Consider the following 5,813-nt stretch of genomic DNA (forward strand, 5'->3'; position numbering starts at 1 on the left):
CCTCCCTCCTCCACCGGCCACCCCCTCCTCCCTCCTCCTTCGGTCGCCCACTCCTCCCTCCTCCTCCGGCCGCCCACTGTTCTTAGTAAGAATTAGTTTATTTTTATTTATAGTAATTTCTTAGTTGAACTAGTTAAATTAATAGAACTACACTACTACAGGATGGTGCTAACACGACACTATGATCAGAGACCCTTCGAGAAACTGTGTGCAATGTAATAATCGCAAACGATGGTGTCAGAGAATCGTCAAAAATGTCGAAAAAACGTTTGCGATGACCGATGCATCAAACACGGTTCCGATTTTAGTTGCGTGTGCGATGCAGGGCATACGGTTGATCTAGAAGAACTGTTTGCGATGAGGAAGAACAACAGAAACAGGCAGCCATATCAATGTGTGTGCGTTATATGGCATACAGTTCCCTCTGATGAACTGTGTGCTATTAGGGAATGCAACAAAAACGGTCAGCCAGATCAAGGTGTGTGTGATATACGACATACAGTTCACTCGGACAAACTGTTTTCGATTAGGCAAGAGAACGGAAACGGTTCATCTTAACCAAATGTGTGTGATATGTAGCATTTTTGATCAGCCAAAAGAACACAAACGATTAGTGTAAACCAGATGTGTGTGATACACAACAAACAACCCACTCGGATGAACTATTTGCGATGAGAAATTATAACACGCACAGTTACTATAGTAAGTTCGTGTGCGATTCTGTTCGTACAAGTTTTTAAAAAAAATGCAAACTAGTTGCTTGCGTATAAACAATTATCAAAAAGTAACGAGATAGACCTTCTTCAAGCCAATCAACATGTGTTCAAAAAACAAAAAATGTCAAAAATTACAAAACAAAGACCTCAATATTAACTAGATGGGATGGGTCAATACAAAGGTGTATAATAAACCTTTGCAGTTGCCCATCCAACTAGTCAATATTGAGTACACTTCCCATCCGGTCACCCATCTCATGACTACTCCAGCCTCAGCACACTTAACTTGAGAGTTTTGTTAGATGAGCTATCGGTAGGGAAGCTATCATTCTGGGCCATGTCCATGAGGCCCCATTCCTCCTTATTTTCTATTTCCTCCGGCTTGGAGTCGACTTCACCAAACTTGAAGACTAGTGGCAGATGATCCTTCTGTGCCATGGCGTTGGTGGAGGTCTGCGGGATGGAGGGGAATGGGAGGCGAGCAGTAAAGCCGCCCGTATTAAGCAGCGACTCGGGCGCCATTAATGGAGAGGAAGGCGGGTGGCCATGGAAGTCAAAGGGCTTGATTCCTAGTGAGCCTGTGCAGCGTACAGCTCACACGCTTCTCGGTGAGCCTTCGCATTGGAGGACAGCTTACACGCCTCTCGGTCAGCCTGCGCACCGGACTGCGCTCGCACGCCTCCCGTTCAGTCAAGCAGCTATCCGCACGGCACCTCCTATAGCCATTAGAATGAAGACACGTGGCGTCACGTGAATGGTTAACATAACGCACATGATTTGCACAAACATTTGTGAGGTTAGAGTGACATCTATTTGTTTAAAAATGCCTTTGTTGGCTGTTATTCGAGTGCTTCTTCTCTCAAAATGGACACAAACGATACCACAGCATGTCGGGTGCCATTCCATAATAGCATGCCAAGTTTCATGAATTTCAGACGATTTTTGGATTTGCTAGAATTTAAAAACAAAGTATCTCAACATTTTGCCGGCAATCAAGAGTGTGCTAGTGTTTGAAATTCATTCCCATTTCTTTCATGAGACCTAAGCATGCACCCAAGGACAAAGATTTGATTTTTCAACCAATTTATATGCACTGGAGCATGTGCATTTAGTTCAAATTTGAATTATGCACATAAAATGCCTAGAAAACCTAGTTAATGTATAAAAATGTCCAAACGAACCCCGAAAAGTTGCAAAATTTAACACAACACTCCTGTTGTTCTATGTTGACACTAGAATTTTTTTGAAAGCAATAAGAGGCAGCGAATATGGTTTCGTCCCCGAAGGTGGGACATTCCTACCGAAACCATCAGGCTTGTTGTGAGAAGCTCTGGTTTGTGAGAAGCTTATAGCCAAACCTAAGCATGGGACCAAGGACAAAGATTTGATTTTCAACTAATTTATATGCATTAGAGCATGTGCATGTAGTTCAAATTTGAATTATGCAGATAAATGCATCGAAAACTCAATTAATGCATAAAAATGTCCAAACGATCCCCAAAAAATCCCAAAAATTGACACATCACTCCTATTGTTCAATGTTGACACTAGAATTTTTTTGAAAGCAATAAGAGGCAGCAGATATTGTTTCATCCCCAAAGGTGGGACGTTTCCTACTGAAACCATCAGGCTTGTGGTGAGAACCTTTGGTTTGTGAGAAGCATATCCCCAAACCTGCCTCAAATGGGACAATATTTTTACCATGGCATGTTGATGCCGCTCCATGATAGCATGCCAAGTTTCATGAATTTCAGACGAGTTTTGAATTTACTAGAATTTAAAAACCAGGAATCTCAATTTTTGTGGCCGAGTGACGATAGCTGGGTGTTTGACATTCATTCCCATTTCTGGCATGGGACCTAAGCATGAAACCAAGGATACATATTTGAATTTTTGACCAATTTATATGTATTAGAGCATGTGCATGTAGTTCAAATTTGAATTGTGCTCATAATGCATTGAAAATGCAATTGATGCATAAAAATGTCCAAACGAACCCCGAATAATCCCAAAAATTGACACGACACTCCTATTGTTCTATGTTGACACTAGATTTTTTTTGAAAGCAATAAGGGGCAGTGAATACCGTTTCGTCCCCAAGGGTGGGACGTGCCCTACCGAAAACATCAGGCTTGTGATGAGAGCCTTTGGTTTGTGAGAAGCATATCCCCAAACCTGCCCCAAATTGGACAATATTTTTACCACGGCACCATGATAGCATGCCAAGTTTCATGAATTTCAGACGAGTTTTGGATTTACTAGAATTTAAAAACCAGGAATCTCAATGTTTGCAGCCGAGTGACGGTGGCAGAGTGTTTGACATTCATTCCCATTTCTTGCATGGGACCTAAGCATGCAACAAAGAACACATATTAGAATTTTCAACCAATTTACATGCATAAGAGCATGTGCATGTAGTTCAAATTTGAATTGTGCTCACAAATGCATTGAAAACACAATTAACGCTCAAAAATGTCCAAACGAACCCCAAAAAATCCCAAAAATTGACACGACATATTGTTCTATGTTGACACTAGAATTTTTTTGAAAGCAATAAGAGGCAGTGGATATCGTTTCATCCCCAAAGGTGGGACGTACCCTACTGAAACCATCAGGCTTGTTGTGAGAGCCTTTGGTTTGTGAGAAGCATATCCCCAAACCTGCCCAAAATGGGACAATATTTTTACCATGACATGTTGATGCTGCTCCATGATAGCATGCCAAGTTTCATGAATTTCAGACGAGTTTTGGATTTACTAGAATTTAAAAACCAGGAATCTGGCAGGGTGTTTGACATTCATTCCCATTTCTTGCATGGGACCTAAGCATGCAACCATGGACACAGATTTGAATTTTAAACCAATTTATATGCATTAGAGCATGTGCATGTAGTTCAAATTTGAATTGTGCTCATAAATGCAATGAAAACACAATTAATGCATGAAAAATGTCAAAACGAACCCCGAAAAATCCCAAAAATTGACACAACACTCGTGTTGTTCTATGTTGACACGAGAAGCATTTTGAAAGTAAGAAGAGGCAACATATATCATTTCGTCTCCCAAGGTGGCACATACCCTACTGAAACCATCAGGCTTGTTGTGAGAGAAGCTCTGGTTTGCGAGAAGCTTATACCCCACACCTGCCCTAAATGGGACAATATTTTTACCATGGCATGTCACTGCCGTTCCATGATATCATGTCAAGTTTCATGAATTTCAGATGAGTTTTCGATTTACTAGAATGTTAAAAGCATGTATCTCAATGTTAGCGGCTGAGCGACAGTGTCAAGGTGTTTGACATTCATTCTCATTTCTTGCATGTGACCTAAGCTTGCAACCAAGGACAAACATTTCATTTTGCAACCCATTTTTATTGACTGGAGCATGTGGTTTAATTTTGAATTGTGCACCTGAAATGCCTAAAAAATCAAGTTACCGTATAAAAATGTCCAAAGGAACCCTGAACAATTCCAATATTTTTACGACACACATATAGTTGCATGTTCACTACAGATAAAAGGTCTAGCAATTCAAACATCGTCCATTGCCGCTGTGACCCCATTCTGTAATTCAAATCAAAATTAAAAATCAAGTTGATCCCACACAGTTTATTATCACCAACCGTGTGAGATGTAGTAGAAAATATCCTGGAGCACCGTCGGTGTATAGTATGCCTATGGCTTACGCGAGAAGGTGCATCGGCTACAGTCCATAGCCGGCGTGTCAAGCACACTAGCTCGTTCCCCAAATATCATTTCACTTTTCAATCGTCGCCGGTGAAAGATGGGGACGTGGACCCGCGTCGTGAGGGCAACATCGGCGGCCTACTCCGGCGAGAGCGCGGCCGCAGCCGCCATGCGCGTGCTAACGAGGTGCTTGAGCGCGACCGCAATCTGCGACCGGGCGGCCATGGCAGTCCAAACGGCTGCTGTTGCTTCTCAGGTGGCGGCAGCAACATCTGCCTCGGGGATATCAGCTGGCGAGAGTGGCACAATAGCTGTTCGTTCTACAGCGGCAGCCTTAGCCTTGATGGAGGCCGCCCACGACCATGTCGAAGCCGCCCATGCCCAACTCGTGGCGGTCACCGCACAAATCAAATGAAGCTTCTCCGACAACGGTCGGCAACCCACGGCCAAAGAGTTGGCAATCACCGAGAGCGTTCGAGCATCCGTTCGTTCCTCCGCCGCATACCGTGCGACGACGGAGCCCATCCAAGCCCAGATCGCGGCCGCCCATGCCCAGCTCGTGGCGGCCTTTTCCAAAGAGATGGCGGATGTAGATGGCGAGATGCTTGCCAAGTATGGTGCGATGGATGCCATGGAGCCCCTTCCCCAGTCGACTGTCGGGCGCGAGCTGGACATGGAGGAGGCGGCGAAGATTGACGAGCACTAGCCGTAGTAGTACTCTTTGTTTTTTAATTAAGAGTGCCGGTCTTTAATTTGTTAGAGTAATGTTTAGGCTAGCTAGCTCTGTTTAATTGCTGAACTTTCTCAATTAAGAAGTGTGGGTGTGCTGTAGTCTCCTTTGTGTACCCAAATTATGCAATGACGTGGATCAGCACTGTAACCAGGGAAATTGGAACCAAAACTTTTGACGTTCAAACTCATTGCACACGGGTTAAGCTATCTGAACCATTTGTGATGTTCACATACCGTACATAGTTTTGAATAAGGGACCGTGTCTGATGACACTTTGCGCGCCAGTTTTTCGCTGAAGTGATTCCAAATTTTCGGCTTCCGCGGAAATATCTACCTCCCCGCCCCTCCTTACCAAAAGCCACATTTCCCCTGTTTTCGCCTTCCTTTCCAAGTTGAGACCTTCACTCCTTGCTTGCTGCGCCGCCTCCTCGCTGGCGACCCTCCTTCACGCTGCTCGGCCTCGCCTATCTAGGCTGGTAATCCACACCCGAACGCCGTCCTCCTCCTCCTTCCACATCCCACATGCCCCGACTGCCGGCGCGAGCGCGACACCTTCCACCCAAATCACCGACCCTCCACCAAATAGGCGCCGTCCTAAGCCATGGTGGACGCAGTATAGCCAGGATCTCATGGAGCATTTGGCAGCAAAGAAGAAAATCGTGGCCGCACATGCGGAT

The sequence above is a fragment of the Triticum dicoccoides genome, chromosome 3B (genome assembly GCF_002162155.2).
Source record: "Triticum dicoccoides isolate Atlit2015 ecotype Zavitan chromosome 3B, WEW_v2.0, whole genome shotgun sequence".
Lineage (NCBI taxonomy): Eukaryota > Viridiplantae > Streptophyta > Magnoliopsida > Poales > Poaceae > Triticum > Triticum dicoccoides.